Source organism: Phycodurus eques, chromosome 5 (assembly GCF_024500275.1).
Source record: "Phycodurus eques isolate BA_2022a chromosome 5, UOR_Pequ_1.1, whole genome shotgun sequence".
NCBI lineage: Eukaryota > Metazoa > Chordata > Actinopteri > Syngnathiformes > Syngnathidae > Phycodurus > Phycodurus eques.
The window spans coordinates 1,309,823-1,328,777 of NC_084529.1; the positions used below are offsets into that span (position 1 = coordinate 1,309,823).

The window sequence follows — 18,955 nt, forward strand, 5'->3', positions numbered from 1 at the left end:
TTTGTTTTTGGGTCTGGTGCCCCTCATTTTCCTCTTGATAATACACCAGATTCCCAATGGGGTTTAGATCCAGCGAGTTGGGTGGCCAGCCAAGCAGTGTGATGGCATGGTTATCAAAGCAGGTTCTGCTGGAAGGTGAAATCTGCATCTCCATACACAACCTCAGCAGAAGGAATCATGAAGTCCTATAAAACATTCTGGTAGACTGTTGCAGTAACATTGGATTTAAGAAAGCAGAGTTTGCCAACACCTGGACACTGCACCCCAAATCATGACGGACTGACTGGATATTTCACACTGGACCTCAAGCAGCTTGGGTTCTGTTCTTCACCCGTCTTCCTCCAAACCCTTGGACCTTGATTCCCGAATGAAAGGCACACTTTACTTTAATCAGAAAAGAGGACCTTGAACCACTAGCTAACAGTCCAGTCCTTCTTTTCCTTGGCCCAGTTGAGACGCTTCCTACATTGGCTCAGGCTTAGAAGTGGCTAGACCCGAGGAAAAAGACAGTTGTAGCCCATCTCCCGGTGGTTTTTGAAGCTCTGACTCCCGCTTCATTCCACTCTTTCTGGATCTCTGCTAGATTCTTGAATCTTCTCTGTTTGATGATCGACCGAAGCCCACGGTCGTCTCTTTTGCTGATGCATTTTCTCCTGCCACATTTTGTCCTTCCATTGATATGCTTGGACACAGCACTCTGTGGTGAGCCAGCCTCCTTAGCTGTGAACTTTTGTGGCTTACCCATCATACGGAGTGCATGAATGATGGTCTTCTGGCCAGTTGTCAAGTTTGCAATCTTCCCCATATTGAACCCAACTGAGTCAATTGAACCAAACTGAATCAATTTAATGACACCTGGGGAAATCTGTGCAGGTGCTTTTGAGTTTAGGATATGATTAGCGTGTGATAGTTTAAAACATTTATGGCCTGCAAAATTTGGGCTTATTTCTTCACAGTATTCAAATTTTTTGAATTGCTGATTTTTATGAGCTGGAAACCCAAATTATGTAAAAATAAACAAATACTTTAAATTGTTTAAATTGTGGGCCATGAATCTATAATCTATGAAAATTTTAACTTTTTGAAAGGAATCATGAGAATAAATAAAGTTTTTCATGATATTCTAATTTTTTGGAAAGGTTCTCTACTCACTTCAGTCCTGAGTTGAGCCTCCACTACTCTTTCCCATAAATCCTTCGTTGTGTGGCATATCAACTTTATTTCTCTATAGTTCCCACAGCTCTCCACATCACCCTTATTCTTAAGGGTGGGCACAAGCACAGTTTTCCTCCAGTCCTCAGGCATCTTCTCATCCCCTGGTCAAAACAAATAATTATATAAGAAAGTAATAATGCAGAATTTGTATGGGTACATACGTACAAGACCTCATATTCACAAGGAAAGACTAACATTCATCTCAGCTAGCACTGCCTGTTCAATTTATATGAAGGGCGCAATGCAAAGCACGTATGCGTTGTGAAAAACCTGTGTTCTTTTACAGAGTTAAACAAAAAAGGTGCCAAATTAGTTCTGCACCGACAGATAAACAAAAGGTTTACATCCTTCGAATTGCGCTGAAGTTTGCTCCGCCAGAAAAATGTGCAGCATTTTTGGTTAGGAGACAACACAACACACAAATAAAAAAAGAAAAATTAGAAAATCTTCTCAAAATATCCTAATGCAACATACATTTTCCAACTCATATCCTGTACTTATGCTAATATTTACCCAAAGATATGAGCGCCTTGTGGAACGATAACAGCACAGCGGCAGCAGCGACCCAGTCAATACCACACATTCTTATGTCAAACATTAACCGTGAACTACAAATATGAGGAAAGATAAAATAACAGGCAAATGGTGGAGTAAAAGATCAGATTTGTGTCACATTGGATATTGAATTTAATATCTAAGACACATTTGTTATTAAAACCCTCTATAACAAATGTTTTCATCAAACTCTAATCTGTTTTCCTCTGACCTTGACATACATATGAAGTGCTTTACCACCAACCAGCTCAGGAACTTTGAGTTCCTCGTAGCAAAATGTTCCTGTGGTCCATGTGGTTTGCGTTTCCATCGCACGTATTAGTTCAGGTTAGCTTCAACAAATGAGTCTGATGTTGCGCATTACCGACACCTTCTGGATGTAAGAAAATAATCATTGTTGGTAACACAAGCTTTCAAGTTAATGTCTTTATGTGTTTATACTGTTTACTTGGGTTATATTTCTCTATTTACTGTACGTTTGTTAGATGATATTACAGATTAAAGTGGGCAAATTATGCAAAAATATAAGAATTTGAAAAGGGGGCCAATACTTTTTCACGGCACTTAAGGTCAGCTGAGCACCACCTGAGTGTCCAGACTGCACTCGCATCAGATACATATCCGATTTATATCCACAAAAGAGGCCTGTGTTGGATTTGGGGGTAAAAAAAATAAATCATCTGAATTTCACTGTTCACATTGACACGGGAAACAAAGACAAAGATACATGGTACATACGGGCAGAAAAATAAATAAAAACTAAATCTGAACTGACATGCAGTGTGAACGCACCCTATGTGCACTCTGTAAGGTAACAACATCTCAACATGTTACAACTTGATATGTTTCATAGTTGGTCTTTCTATGTGTTACTGACTGACACAAAAATGTAAACAAAACAGAAACATCTGTTTACATTTCCATTAAAGGACTGAAATTCTGGATTCTGGACATTATGTGCCAGACAAATACTACAATACATGCAACGCATTGTTTTCGTTCGTCTAAATGTAAACACGACGAGTTGCGTGCCGTTGCCTTCATGGTAACGACGACCTTCCCAACATGGTGGTCATGCAGGCACTACGATCAGTCGAGCTGGCTTATCTAGTGTTAATACCTATGGCCGGGAAGCCCAATAGAAGACGTTGTGTGAGGTCATGTGACTTTCTTGTGTTGTTTTGATTGGTGAACTACACTTAAACGTCATTAGCGCTTAAATTGGATTGCAACAAACAGCGCTCAATGCGGAAGTCGTATTCTCGCGCACGAAATAGTTGATACATAAGCAATAATTGATAAATAAAAGTAGCGAGCGACATTTAGATCATTGTAATGAAATAAAAGTACTGTAACTTTTTAACAGCAGAAGCGCGGAAGTGTTTCTTCTGGTCTTGTCAACTGCTGTGACTTATCCAAAGCAGGTCCCGAGCACACAGGCGGAACCTCAGGCCGATGCACTTGGATATTAGTTCCCCACGGAGTAATATTCAGAAATTACATCTGTGTGTGGATGGTGGATGTGTGGAATGGATCTAGCTGCGAGCGTTCAAGGAGTACGACACAGCCGCTGACGACAGCGAACCCCCACCCACCCAGAAAAACTCATCAGATCTATACGATTCACGTAAACTTCCTATTTTGAGTTCTGATTTGCATGTATGCTTTTCACTCAGTCATTTGTTCTTTTTGTGTGTATCTTTCTGATAGTTTGACTGGTGATTTATGATGCTGACTAGAATAAATCATATCCCATTTACATATAGAGTGGTGCCTTGAGCAGTGTTGCCACAGCGCATTAAACCAGCTTACAGTCCGGACTCCAGGCGAAGTTGAAAGCTCTCACTTTTCATTGTAAATATTATTTAAGCTAAGTATTTTAAGTCCTTCAGTGAGTCAGTCCTTACCCTCCATGACTGATTTATGACCGTGCACTTTGGTATGAATAATTAACCCACAATGCATCGCGCGTTTAACACGCCAGTAAAACTGTATTCTTAATATGTAAATAAAAAAAAGTAACAACAATCAAATACACTTTTTACTAAGGAAAATAACAAAAATAGTGTGACAAGAGTGCAATTGTGCATTTATATGGTACTGCACCGTCACTGTGCATTGTGTAATAAATAATTACTTCCCTATCCCTTTCTTTAAATTTGTTGAAAAAAAGAGCGGTCTCGGTTAAATGCTACTGCACATCTGCACTGCTCTTTGTTCGACTTAACAGCTACAAATTAGTACTTGGTGAGAGACATTGATGATGCAAAAGTAACTGTCGTCTGTTTGAAGAATAGAATAGAATAGAATAGAATCACCTTTTATTGTCATGAACATGCATGCATGCACACGAAATTTGTTCTCTGCATGTAACTGTAGTCCTGGGAAAAGTAACGCATTATTTTGCTTGTAACTCAAAATGGCAGTATTTTGGAATAACACGTTACTACGAGTCACCAGCATCACTGGCCTTGATATACAAGTTTAATTCGTTCCGTGACCATGCTCTTGTATCAAATTTCAAAACATATTCCCCATTTAAAAAAAATACTAAATTTAAAATGGAAATGCAATTAATCCATTTCGGTCCCGTACAAAAGCCACGTTTTTATTGATTTATTTTTACGTTTTTAATAAGGAAAAGTAGCAGCGTAGCAGTATATTGTAAAATATTGTATTTAACAATAGAAGAGATGTAAGTAGCAACGTGACAAGATTTGTAAAAAACGACAGTCCGTTTCATTTTGTCTGCTACAAGAGGAACCTCTTCTCCAATCGGTTGACAAGTTTCAGTTAAAACTATCCAACAATCGCTTGTACAGGCCAAAATGACCGTGACGTTCGCTTGTACAGGACAAAATTACCGTGACGTTTCTAAAGGCCTCATTTGCCCTAAAAACTCGACTTAACGTAGCGCAAATGGAACATTGTTGGTGAGAAGACCAGTGTGGGCAGTAGAATCAGTAGTGTGGGCTTCCGCAAGCTTTTTTTCCTCCTGAATTTATGTAGGATTTTAGAGGCATTTGAAGTGGTCACTCCATGCTTTTTTTTAGAAAATTCCACAAAGATGGCAGCTACTTGTCATGTTACTAATATAAGTGTAATCAAGCCAAAGCTCTCACACGCGCGCGCGCACGCACGCACACACAATGTTGTCCATTCACCTGCTGTGCCTTTAAAGTAGGGGTCTCAAACTGGCGGCCGGCGAGACGATATTTTGTGGCCCCCACCTTAATATGAAAGTTTCATGTTCGTGCGGCCCTCGAGTTTTATGACACTTTTACAGTGTTGTGTGCGGAGCTGACCAACCTACCAATCACGGTGGGGTATATGGCCCTCGGGGGCGTGACATCGACCGGGCTTGATGCAAGCAGAGAAACATTTTTCAATGAGTGAAAGTTACAGCGGCGTTTCCGTGGAGACTTTTCTTCTGTGCCTAGCTAGGCAAATGCGGACATTCGTCCCAGCGCAATGTGTTCACAACACGTCCAAAAAAAAGTATTTTAAGTTGCTGCCCAGCGTAACATTATATGACGTATATAGGTTATGTCTCTCTCAGAATAAATCAAAGTGATGCATGGGCGGCGAGATAAAAGAAGGGTGGGGAACTCGTTGGTGTGGTCTGCGGTGTGAGTCCGGTCGGATCTCTGTGGGGGTGGGGCTGAGCGCACCGCGCGTCCAGGCCCCCATCCACTCCCGTGTTAAATGGGGAAAAAAGAAAAGGCGCTTGGATGGCATGGCAGTGGATGGGAGTTGTGGCGCGTTCGGTCTGGTTGTGGCGTGGCGTGACGTGGCCTCGCGTGGATCTAGTCTGGTCAGTGTCCTTGTTTATCTTATTTTGTGTTAAAAAATAAAAAAAACGTTTGAGAAGATGGGATTTATTTATTTATTTCTAATTTAAATTGCGCGCGTGCATGTGCGCAGAGGTTGCGGCCCAGCCTCAGCCAGACTTTGCCTTCAGCAGCCCCAAGGTAACTGCTTTAAAGTCTCTCTCTCTCTCTCTCTCTCTCTCTCTCTCTCTCTCTCTCTCTCTCTTTCTCTCTCTCTCTCTCTCTCTCTCTCTCCCCCCTCCCTCCCTCCCTCCCTCATGTGCTCCTTGCAGTTGGCTGTCTTTCAGTAGTGGATACATTCCACAAACTTCTGTTTTACTTTTAAGAAGAACATTTAATAACATTTGCACACCCACATAACCTGCAGCTCTTCTTTAATAATGTTATGCGTCTTGAAGCCTCTGCTGTTGTGTAAACCTCCACGTTCCATTAGTGTGACTGGCTTGCATCTTCTGAATACTCAGAATGCAGCGTACTGCATGCTAACTGCTAGCCCGTGTGGCTGTGGCGTTTACCATTGTATGCTTGACGGAATTTGGTTGTTTCAAATACATAACGTGTATTTCTCTTTGTTTTATGGTTAGTTTGACATTAAATTCCAACTGGTAGTGGCAATTAACAGCTTTAATCTACTTTTTGCAAGATTTATTATTTACTAATTCTATCAGCCAAACTGCTACTTTTTGTGAAGTGAGTGGAGTCACTTGCCGCCACACAGCACTCGTAGCTCAAGGTTGGCCTCGCAAGTCAAAGCTGGAAGTCGTCTGATTGACAGCTCGTATCTCCAAAAACTCTTAGGGCGGGTCACTTGTATCTCAAGGCACCACCAATGACTCTCTATAAATGTATGTCCTGGTTAGGGAGCAAACAAATTGTGGAATCTGCTAGTTTCTTGCTTCCAATTAATGAAATCCATGATGCCTCTCTTGCCACAAGACGGTAACTGACATGACATGACCTTGATAAAAATGTTGGGTCAAGAACATTCCACACATTCAAACTAAATAATTCATTATCCCAATCGCTATGCTGAAGATATTGTTTCCCAAGTAAGGATCACAGTATGAGAAGTTCATCTTTTTTATAGTGTCAATAAAAATCTTTTCACTGCACATTACTATGTTCTCAAAGCTCAGCTTTGTTGCTGTGGTGTGATGCTGCCAGGTTCCATTCTAAAACTTCCTAGTGCAGTTTCTTCACGTCTCAATATTAAGTAGAATATTGCCACAAACACACACAGATACTTGTAGAACAGGCTTTGAATGCTGCCATTGCAGTTTGCAAAATAAAAGGATTTTCTCAACTATGACAATTCTTTTCATCAGTGAAGCCTAGAAGCACGGGTATATTCAGCAAGTAGCCTCTCGCTGCTTACCGACCTTTTTGCTTTTAGTCTTGCTGATTCATGTAATCTAAAAAATCTGATGCAAGGCCAAAATTTATGAGGTGTTTCTCTGCAAATCAATTTCTCTCCATCAGCAGTTGTATCCTTGCACCCGTATCAAGCTGGGATTGGCTCCAGCTACTAAAGCTTTTGCACGGGATAAGCAGTATAAAATAATTATTTGTAGTTATGAGGTATAGGTGGATGTATACAGTCTGTGCAACAGCTAATGGTAATTTGCAAGGTAAAAAAAACTTTCAATATACAACATTCTTTGTGGGCAGGTTAAACAGTTCCAAAAAGAGTCCTCAAGAGTTATATTTTATACTTGAACATAGTTGTCTGATTCAAGTGATGTCTTTAAAACTGTATAACTCAAAATTCAACAGCTACATTTGCAAGAAAAAAGTATGTGAACCCTTTGGAATTACCTGAATGAAAATTAATTCATTCATCGGATTGGTTCAATATGTTATCTTAAATGAGATGCTCCTTGGCATTTAGATCAATGATTAAGTTTTTAGTACCTTAGTAGCCCAATAGTGGGAGTAGTAAGGGCTATAAGAGGCTCAAGATATTTGTCCAAAGAAGATGGTGTGACAGGGGCTAAACTCAGCTGGGCGCACATAATTTCACTCAGTAGGTCTAAGATCATATGTAAGTGTGCGAGCACAGCAGCACTGAAAGGCATCTGTTCCTAATGGGATGGTACAGATTAAATCTGTGCATCCTCCCACCGCTCTACCCACTTTTCAGACCCCCAACCCTGTTAACCCCAGTCTTAAATAGTGACATGGCCAATGGATGACAGTGTGACCTACATATAAACCCAATAGGGCTGCCGTCAAGTACAGTATGTGCATTCAGAATTCTACCTTGCAATGTTCAATAGTGGCGTAGGCATGCAGGCGTACAGAAATGAGCTGATTCACTTACCTGTACTTTCTGCTCTACGAAAGAATAATCTCACACATAACGACGTGGGCCACCATCACATTTGTTGTTTTAGCAATGCCATAATGATCATGAAAGGTACAATGCCACTAAGTGGAGCCCAGACCTCCACCAAGGATGAACCTTTAATACATTTGAAAACAATTCATAGAGCTTTGCATTTGGGCTTGGGCATCAGTTAGTTAGCAGGTTATTGCCTGGTTAATGAAAGATGGGGAACAACAGACGAAAGGTGCCAATATGATTCCGGGGGTTCGACAATTCCAAAGGTATTATATTGACTAACAACTCACAGGGTAGAAAAAATAAAAATGCACTCTTCTCAAGAACCCTAACCCATCACCAAAAGGGATGAAATAAATATAATTGGTTGTTGAAATGTAAACGGTTGTTCCTTCACGCACCATTCCTCTGCAAAATATTGTATATCTGTGTGTGCACACCTGCTTTGTTTTTTTGGTTCCTGCTTTACAAGTCATGCTGACTATTGTAAAATAGGCACATAAAAACAAAACTAGTGGTGGCCTAAGACTTTTGCACATTAATGTAGTGCCTATTTAGAAATACCCATAAACTATGATTTTATTGAGGTGTATTCCCTAATCTAACAGTGTGCAGCTACAAAACATTGAAGTGTGCAAAGCATTAACCTAATTTCAATCCGAATATTTAAGTTTAGTGTTATTTAATAGAACAATCTGAGACACACAAATGGTCATATCCTCCTGTCCCATCGCTTTGTGGTGGCTACAATTAAATACACCAGGACCTAGTAAATCCAGATGAGGGTAATTGCTAGGTCATTGACCTTTTGCAAAGATACATGGTGCACCTCAAATAGGTGCCTCCTTTTCCCCCTGATAATTTCCGTTACTATGACTGACACCACCATATGTCACTGTAGACCTGCAGGGCAGATATGGCATTTGTAAAGATGTCGTACACTGGTGTCTAAAGAAAACATGCTGATGCAAGCAGTGAAGAATGATTTTAAAAAAAAAAAAAAAAAAAAAAAAAAAAAAGATCTACCTTTTAATGAGTGAACGAAGTGATGGGAGACAGTAAAAATGTAATAATTATCATTACTATTATAATAAAAATGCATTTGTGTCTCCTAGTGCTCAAATTGCATTAATAAAGACACCCCGACCACTAACTGAAGAAAACATCATCAAGAGAAAAGAAGAGAAATCCCAGTTGTATTCAACTACTAGATTAATACACAAAATTGGCATCTATACAGGGTGTTTCAATTAGACTTATGTAAAACTAATTTCCTCTGCAAAAAAAAAAAAGAAAACCGAAAAAGAATGGAAGTAAACTGTTAGAGAAAAGAAGAGACACTGGATAATTTGTGGTGCTCTGTGGGTGGATACTGTATGTGGTAATGTTCTATTCTGGGTCTTGCCAATAGTGAAGGTATATTTAAGGGATTTGAATGAAAAGATTGCCTACGAACCAAAACTGAACTTGAAAAAGGACCACCTTTGTTCTATAGGACTGTAACGAACCATAAGTATGGTAAATCTTTACCACTTCTACCCTGCTGCAGCTGGTATGCCCCTCCCTGAAGGCACATGTGAGAGAGAGAGAGAGAGAGAGAGAGAGAGAGAGAGAGAGAGAGAGAGAGAGAGAGAGAGAGAGAGAGAGATATACACACACACACACACACACACACACACACACATACATACACACGCACACACACACACCAGTATACACCAGTATGGTAGCCAATGAACCAATCGACTGACAGGTGACACAGTCTCTTTAATAAGGACACGGTATTCTTTCACTGGAAAGGAAGCCCTATGAACACAGCCTTGAAACCCAACCATTATTTTAGATTGTTTCTCCTGTGAAGGGTTGCAGGGAGCTGGCACGTCTAGTAAATACTGGGTAAGGACACCAATAATGCCCCAAGGCGGCAATGTGAAGGTTTTAATTCGAGGGCAAAGTGCAACCTGTGCAGAGATCATCAGAGCCAAGTTACACTTATGTACACCTAACTTAATAACTTGCCTAACTAATCTGTTATATGATATTGGTGTTATTTGGTACTGTGACCACTGTACTCCATCCATCCATCTTCTATAATTGCTTATCCCCATCACTAAGGTCGCGGGTGAGCTGGAGGCTATTAACCTGGACTGGTTGTCAGTCATGGCTGTACTCCATAATGGTCATCTCGTCATTTCTGTATGGAAAAAATTGCTTGACTGCAGTCATCACAGTCACACCAAAAGCGCACGAAAAGTAGTAAAATCAAAGTGGATGCCAAAAAACAAACTAAAAGGAAGGAGCCATATTCTTTAAATAACGGTCAGGCAACACTCAACTGACTCCTGTCGAACATAAATATAGATGGTGCACAGTGCAATTATCCTGTCAGAAGACGCCAACATACACACTCTTCTAAAGATAGGTGGCTGAAAAAGAAGCAGTACCTAGTCATTACACTTTCTAACGATATGCAAGATGAACAAGGACTCTCAGTTAACTTCATCTTCATCTTTGACAAATATCTCATCTCATTTCTCTGTCTCGTCAGTAATCTTTGTGCAAAACCAAACATTTCCCGCCTTCCGATTCCAAATAATAAAGCACACAACAGTTCTTAATTGTGTGAAATAATTCTTCAAACCATCACAAACATCAACCCTGTATCAGCATTGAATGTTTTTTTTTTTTTTTTTACCTGGAAATGCTGAAATCTTTAGAGTTCATTTAGTTATTTAGTTTATGGACAATGTGTACATTCATCTCTATCAATAGACATGAAAAGATGCTTGCACCAGATTTAGCAGAAAGCTAATTTCCATCTGGAAAGCAGAACATGAAATATAGCAAACAAAACAAAACCCAAACCACCCCAAAATTGGGGTACACAGCAACTAACACAGACTCATCAAATATACCCAAAAAAATGCATCAGCGATAAAAATATCAAAACATAAAGCGCATGAATAGAGAAAATGTAAAAAGGCCCAAAAAATTTAAATACCAAGATCACAGTGTGAGAACAGCAATACTCTTACATGTTTAATTTAAAATATCAATCAACCAGAGTTTCAGGGAAATGGAATGACAGAGAATATTTTAATACCAAAGGTAATGTACAGTAACAGGAGGATATTATTTTTTTTAATAAGAGTTAGTTTCACTCAATTGACCATGACCAAATCATAGAAATGTACTTTAAGTAAAACATCAACACAGTGACAAATGAGCTTCAGTCAGCAAATGCCTTCTTAATACAAAATTACAAGGCAAAAGATAAAGTGGAACGAACAGAAAGTAGCAGTAATTTCCACAGCGGATAAATCGTAACAGCTGTTAATTTATCTGAGTTCATTCATTATTACGGTATGAAAATGAAGGTCAAGTAAGGGGAGAGCTCATCTTACCTTTCGACTGAATTGCGGCACACCGCATCCAGAGGCCTTTGTCAAAGCCGCCTGTCTCACCTGTAGGGATGCACAAATACAAAAAGATGTCACTTAAGACTCAAACTACTAAGCACATTACATCCTCGGCTATTCCTTTCGATGCTCCTCGCTAAGAAAGGTGGAGCCACACCCCTCCCAGCTCCAGGCTCAATCCTAGGGGAGGTGCCTTTCTGAGACTATTTGCCAACTGTACACACACCACTGGTAGTCAACTAGTAACTCTGTAAAGCTGCAAATAAAGAAGAACATGTACAATGGTTGACTAGCTCCATTGAAGAAAGGCGATTGAGGGAAACAGTCCAACGGACAGCAACGGTATTCACAATGTCTTTACTTCATTAACAATAAACAGTATACAAATATGTACTTATCACATTCAAGGTTTTACTAAACACACAATTGGGTGGAGGTCAAGTGAGTCCAATGCTGCCTTTTTCCACTGAACCACACGAAGCAGTAGCGTCATTCATACTGGTAGTCTGCAATCATTTTCCAAAGCTGCTGATTTTCTTGCAAGAACTAAATTTGTTGCCTTCTTAGTGGCAGAACATTCTGTGCAACAGATCCTCTAATTGCATTTTGTTCTCAATGTCAAGCCATAATAACAAAACATTCCTTGTACAGCCTGTAATTTAAAAAAAAATATATTTAATTTGAAAAATAATGGTCAGCACGGAAGCCAACTGGTTAGCACATCTGCCTCACAGTTCTGGGGACCGGGGTTCTCATCTAATCGGAGGTGGCATGTTCTCCCCGTGCCTGGGTGGGTTTACTCACGGGCCCCCACAGAGATTTTTATTTATTTTTTTAATTTTAACTAATTAACCAATCTGGAAGACTCTGAAGTCTCTATATCTATATCTCTCTATCTCTCTCTCTCTCTCTATATATATATATATATATATATATATACACACACACACATATATATATATACATATGTGTGTATATATATATATATATATATATATATATACACACACACACACATGTACATACATATGCACACACAGATATATGTACATATGTACATACATACATACATATATATATATACATACATATCCATACATGTACATACATATATATGTACATGTATGTGTGTGTGTGTGTATATATATATATATATATATATATATATATATATATATATATATATACACACACACATACATACATGTATGGATATACATACATATATATATATATATATATATATATATATATATATATATATATATACACACACACACATATACATACACACACACATATATAGGTAAGTAATGTGTCTGTTAAAATTTTAACTCATTCTCATCTGTAATTTCAATACTCTTGATAAGCACTTTTCATATGAGCAGAATCTGAGGAAACCTTAACAACCTTTTCCTCCTCGTTTAATAGTGCAACTGCAGCTACAACACCTACAAAAGAAAAACTCTCTTCTTTTTATTTAAGGAGACTAAATGGCTATTTAAATTGCTCCTGAGATCGGTGAGACGTGACTATTGATGACAAAACGTGCAAACTGGTGAGCAGTCTCTCTCAAGACATAAAAATGTACTGTGAAAGAATAACTGGTTAAATAATGACATTAAAACCGGTCTAAAAATACACATGCCACCCAACCCTGCAGCCTAGGAACAAACCTCAAGGGTCACCAGGTTATTTGCGCATCCTGAGTGTGAATGTGTGTGTGTGTGCATGCGTGTCCGTACGCGCGCGTGTGTGTGTATGTGCACACGTGAATGCCTGCGTGCGTGCAAACCAATAACATCAATAAAGAGTTCCTTGCTGGCTGGCGACCGGTTCAGGGTGTACCCCGCCTCCTGGCTGAATATAGCTGGGATAGGCTCCTGCAGCCCGCTACCCTGGTGAGGATAAGCGGTAAAGAAAATGGCTGGATGGATGGATTTAACAAGGGGGCAATTACCTTTTCACAAAGGGCCAGACAGCTTCAAATAGATTTTTGTTACTGTAAATGAAATACTTTATTGTAATTAAATTACTTCACACACACCGAAACGCAAATTCGACATAACGCCACCATGTTTACGTACAGCCGTTAGTGCTAGCACTAGCTTGCTATGCCACATCACGTTTTGTTGCCTGTTTGCGAGCCGTATCGTATTAAAAGTACGTGATCATACCTCAAGCAATCCTTAAAAGAACGTACCGTAATTTGTCGAGTATAATACAAATTTCCCCCCCAAAAAAATTTGTCAAGTCAATAGTGTGCATTATACATAGGTATAGGGGAAAGTGAAAAAAACTTTCACATATTATAAATGTATGCTGCCATCTAGAGGCAAGGAAAAAGCTGTATCACTTTCATTACCACCTAGACGTTATGAAAAAGGTGTAGCCTACACTTTAATCCTATAGGGCAGGGGTACGTATGACTGCATATGTGCAGTTGTGCTCATAAATGTACATACCCTGGCAGAATTTGTGAAATATATATATTTTATTTATTGACTTTTCTGTGGGAAAACTGACATTTGAAAGAGAGGTACTTTTTTTTGTATGAACAACATACAGCTGTTGAGTCGCTTTAAGTCAATACTTTACGAGCCAAAGGAGCAACAGGAATTTTACCACAACATAGATAGCTAAAAGAGTATTTACTCTCTGGGGGCAGTGAGACACATCTAAGACGGAGCAGCGTCAGCCCATATTTCGCATACGCTCATGAGGGGAAAACAATTATTTCTCTGAGGAACATCACTGAGCCACAAACGACCCTTGAGTGCACCCACTGTTAAAGCAAAATGAGAATCAAAGTAAAAGTTTAAAGAGCAGAGGATTTGATGGCGCTTTTTTTGCAGCGGAAGCATTCAAGTGCAATTAACAAAGTGTTTCGTAAAATGATACAACTTTCTTGGCAAAGCAGACTGTCAAAGAATGCTACTTTGTACTTTGAGAGCTAACGGCAATCCCCTTATTATCAAGATAGCCTCTTGAAGTGGATGCAAAGCAAAACAAAAACAAAACAAAAAATAACCTGCCGTCCTATGCATGCAGAAGACTTACTACTCATAAATTTGGAAGGCGGTCAAGCCCCTTCGCCCGCTTTCGGGCGACCGCCAGTTTTAAAACCTTGGATGTCATGAAAATTGTTATCTGGCCATTGTTGTGTTAGTTGGGTGTTTTTTTTTTTTTTTTTTTAACTGCAGTTGCAGTGTTACGCTACGGCAACAGATTATCACAAACGGTTGGAAGACACTCGTAAAACCGTCAAAGGATGAGAAGAGGGGTAAATTATGTATTTTCTTTCGTACTGCAAATGTGTCATACGATTTTGTGGATTTTCAAACAGGTTTTTTTTGTAACCAACCATATCTGATAACTCAGGAAAAAAAGTACCTTAAACGAACGTTACACTTTATGTTTTGGGCTATTTGTCTCTTAAAATAAATGAGTATTTTTCAAGGTCACATGGCAACAAGCACAGGTAACACAGCGCAGACAATTGGAAGGATATGGAAGCGAAGCTTATCAATTGTTAAGATTCCATCCATCCATTTTCTATAGCCCTCATTCTCACCATGGGCACGGGCAAACTGGAGCCCATCCCAGCTGACTTTGGGCGAAGGTTGTGTACACGCAGGACTATATATAACTGGTCAGTATGCAAAAATAAAATACTGCCTGTACAGTTAATATGGGTGTTATAAATGTGTCAGTTTGATCGCAGAACAGAATCTGGTAAAATTGCTTCAATCTGAGCAAAATAGTGGTGAGTCAACCACATATGATAACTCAGAAAAAAAGTACCTTCAACGAACGTTACATTTTATGTTTTGGGCTTTATGTCTCTTAAAATAAAACAGTATTTTTCAAGGTCACGTGGCAACAAGCACAGGTCACACAGCGCAGATAATTGGAAGGATATGGAAGCGAAACTTATCAATTGTTAAGATCCATTTTCTATAGCCCTCATTATTACGGGCAAGCTGGAGCCCATCCCAGCATGACTTTGGGCGAAGGTTGTGTACATGCTGGACTATATACAACTGGTCAGTACGCAAAAATAAAATACTGCCTGTACAGTTAATATGGGTGTTATAAATGTGTCAGTTTGATCGCAGAACAGATAATCTGGTAAAATTGCTTCAATCTGAGCAAAACACTGGTGAGTCAACATCCATGAACGGACTATGTTCAACCTTTAAAGACCATATGATTCAGTGATGTGTTTCTAAATCCATTATAAACTACTGTATGTAGTACTCAATTGTGAAGATAAAGCATGAAACTCATTTTTCACCATTTCAATTTTCCTTATTTTGTTTCGGTAATGGCTAAAACGGCGCCCAGTGGCGTACTTGGCGTCCGGCCAGAGTCGCCCATCCCCCACTATATAAGAACTTGAGGGCCTTTGTACACTTCAGCGATTATGCGACACAATAACGATGAGCAGTTCGCTAGCTCTGCCTACACCCCGAAAATGCATCCATCCAGATATTCAACTGCCGGGGTTGCTTTAGGCCTCGTTGTCGGCCTTGAGTGCGCATACATTGCGCAGAGTAAGCCAGAAGTGAGAGATAGGGAGGGGGGGGGTCTGACTTGACCCAGCCGGTGGACCGGTGCTTTGGGCTGGAGCGAGCACTAGTTTAGAGCACCTTGTTGTCGGCTGCGAGTGCGTGAACGTGGCTGCTTTAGAATGCCTCGTTGTAGGCCGTGACAAGTTAAGGCGGAAGAGCAAGGGAAAACAAAAAGTCTGACATGACAGCCAACATGCGGACAGGGGTCCCCAGGCTGACGTGGCTTCTTGATAGAGCGCCTCGTTGCTGTGGCAGAGAAAAGCCCGGCAACGCTTCATTTGTCAACATTTTAAAGCTTCATTTCATATACTTGGCAATTTTTCTAATCATTCCAATTTGTAGGGTTTTTAAACAACTGTTCCCTGTGGTAGTCAAATTAAGAAGACATGTTTATTTTCACCTTACAGGAACTTTAAGGTTCCACTGTAGGCCTATAGTGCACAGTCTGTTGAAATAGTATTGCGGGGGGTGTCAAGGACGGCAACACAAGTCCCAGCAGGTTTCAGAGCAGGGACAAGGGTGTAGAGGTCAGGTCTTAAGTGTCTGCTTGAACATCTTTTAAGTATTTACCACTGCACAGCATGGGAGCTGGGACATCTGTCGTGCCTTGCTGCTCGGAGGAGGAGTGATTAAAACACAGCACAAATCACCCACGGAACGCGACTCAAACAGAGCTTTGAATTCTCAGCAGCCATCATTCTCCTCCATCGCTCTCTCCTCGTTTATCCTCCTCCGGCCAAGCAGAGCCAGAGTTCTAGTTGATAGGCTTAGGGAGCAACACCATTAAAAATCCCCGCCTGAGCAAGGTAGCGCGTCACACGTCACGAGCAGACGTTGGCATTAACAGATCAACGTCGGGAGATGTTAATCATTACTAAAGCTATCATGGGAAAAAAAAAAACATTGCATGGACTATTTTGTTGTTAATGGAGGATTTCGCATTCATCAAAAGGACATTAGATGTTCAGTGTATAAAGCCACACAGATGTAAGCAGAGTGGATTTTTATTGATCGCTTGACCTACTTCCGTTGGCCTGTCAGTATTACTAATCACAAAGGCATTCTATTTTTGCAGGGTGTCATGACACGGTCATTCAATAGTAGATTATTACACATCCACCACTCGTCATTAAGCCTTACTCACTCTGGATAACAAACAGGATTGAGTCAAATCGTGTACACATGCCATTAAGGCTTTGATACGAGAGATGGACATTTTCTTACATGTCCTTGATCAACATCGATTATAATTGGGTAACTGTTTTTTTAATAGTATTTTGCAGGAATGTGCAAATCTTTCTTTGCCTGCTCTGAACTCCTCTTTCAAGGCCACGCAGTAACGAGCAGAATAAGCGCCCGGAGGACTTGCACAGCGAACGTCTACGTCGTTGCCGCTGAGCATCCAATAGTTCATATCATGTTGTCTTTCTTTCGACAAACAGGCTAAATCAACAGCACTTCCTCAATTGCTTCAAGACACAACTAAGCAAATTCCGAACGATCAATCATTTTACCATGTCCTTTTTTGAGATGAGTTTTAGTGACATATTCTCCAGACTTTTGAACTTAAGTGTTATTCTCATTTCAAGCGAAGTCCCCGATTTCGATATGACGAGCTTCTTATCTGTGTCAACACCCGAGGCAGAGCAGCGCTCGTGCTGAATGGGTTTTTTTCTTCTTCTTCTTGAACAACATTTCAAAGACCTCAATGTGGCGATGGGTGCCAAAACAATCGGATCATATTGTGAACATCTGCAAAGAAGGCTATGGCAGATTTGAAGAAAAAGAAAAGTTGACACAAATACTGTAACACTGTAAAGACACTGGCCTTGATGTCAACAGAGGGAAGGGGGACACCGCAGACAAGCATTTGCCATTGAGAATCCGCTTGTATTCGGTCAACCCCCCCCCACCCCCAATGAGAACATGACAACGCCTACACGACGTTCCACAATTTTAATGTCTCCCAGTCACTCCGTGATCTTTGGGATCCCTCGCCATGGCACGCCACTTCATTTGTCACATGACATTGGCGCATCGCGTTGAAGGGCGAACATCCGATGCGCATTCATCCTCGCTGTTTATCTCGAGGCTGGCGTGTCACATGTGCCTTGATGGGGGCTTCGCGTTGCTCAGATGGAGACGCCATCAGTGGGTCAAGCGATCAAACCGAGATGGGCATTGCTTTCCACGGATCAATGGCCAGTGTCGGTTGTTGACGAATGGAGCAAAATCAATACAATTAAAAAAAAAAAAAAAACAAACAAAACAAAACAAAACAAGAACCTCGGTCAGAAGGCTGGGCTAATTCGCTAACGTGGCTCGTGTGGCTAACGCTAAGCTAGACACGTTAGCCTCTGCCCTGCCTCACAACAGACAAAAGTGGGCGAATTCCTCCAAACGGCGAACCGTTACGCACTTCGAAATAACCGTCGCTTCAAAGGACAGAATCTAGATCATGTCGTGGACTCGCCACTCGGTGCAATTTTCGCAAGTACGGGACGGAATAAGAGCAGCAAACGCACATTATTCCGGAGAAATACTACAAGTAACGTGAGCTAAAAATAGCAAGTTATCTCAACCGACGTCATGTAGCGAGGAAGCCTCCCCAAAAATGCAAACTTACTCTGTGGCGACCGGGTTTCGGTGTTCATGCGCTCGTTTCCAAGCTCCCGTCTCCGTTCGGCGTCATACCCACAAGGAGCGAGGAGAGAGGAGGGTCGCTGCGCTGCGAGACTGGAGGACTGTTGTGTTCCGGAGAAGTTGCTCCGTCTCAACGTAGACAGAGCCGAGACGAGGGCTGTCGGAGACCACTGCGGCCGCAGCGGGGGAGCAGTGGCGCCCCCTGCTGCACGAGCGGCGTACAACGTATGTACAGCCCAGAACAAACCTTTTTATTGGACTCAATTATAGAATCATACCACATACAGACTGTAGTCGTGTTGCGTTCAAGACCACACTAAACCGAGACTTGCCCGAGGCCAGACCAAGACTTTTGGGTGTCGAGACCAAATCAAAAGC

At 40.8% G+C, this 18,955-nt stretch overlaps 1 protein-coding gene across 3 annotated transcripts in view; it reads right to left on the bottom strand.

The window, feature by feature from the left end:
- Nucleotides 1-18,737, bottom strand: part of osbpl5 (oxysterol binding protein-like 5) — a 44,702-nt gene extending 25,965 nt beyond the window's left edge. For 2 of the 3 annotated variants that reach the window (XM_061676674.1, XM_061676672.1), the window contains exons 1-2: nucleotides 18,561-18,737; nucleotides 11,346-11,405 (exon numbers count right to left, since the gene is read on the bottom strand). The gene's annotated coding sequence lies outside the window, so the exon portion shown is untranslated. Of the gene's footprint in view, nucleotides 1-1,152; nucleotides 1,317-11,345; nucleotides 11,406-18,560 lie in introns of all 3 variants that reach the window. The other variant, XM_061676673.1, reaches the window with a different exon arrangement.
- Nucleotides 18,738-18,955: the final 218 nt, after the last annotated feature.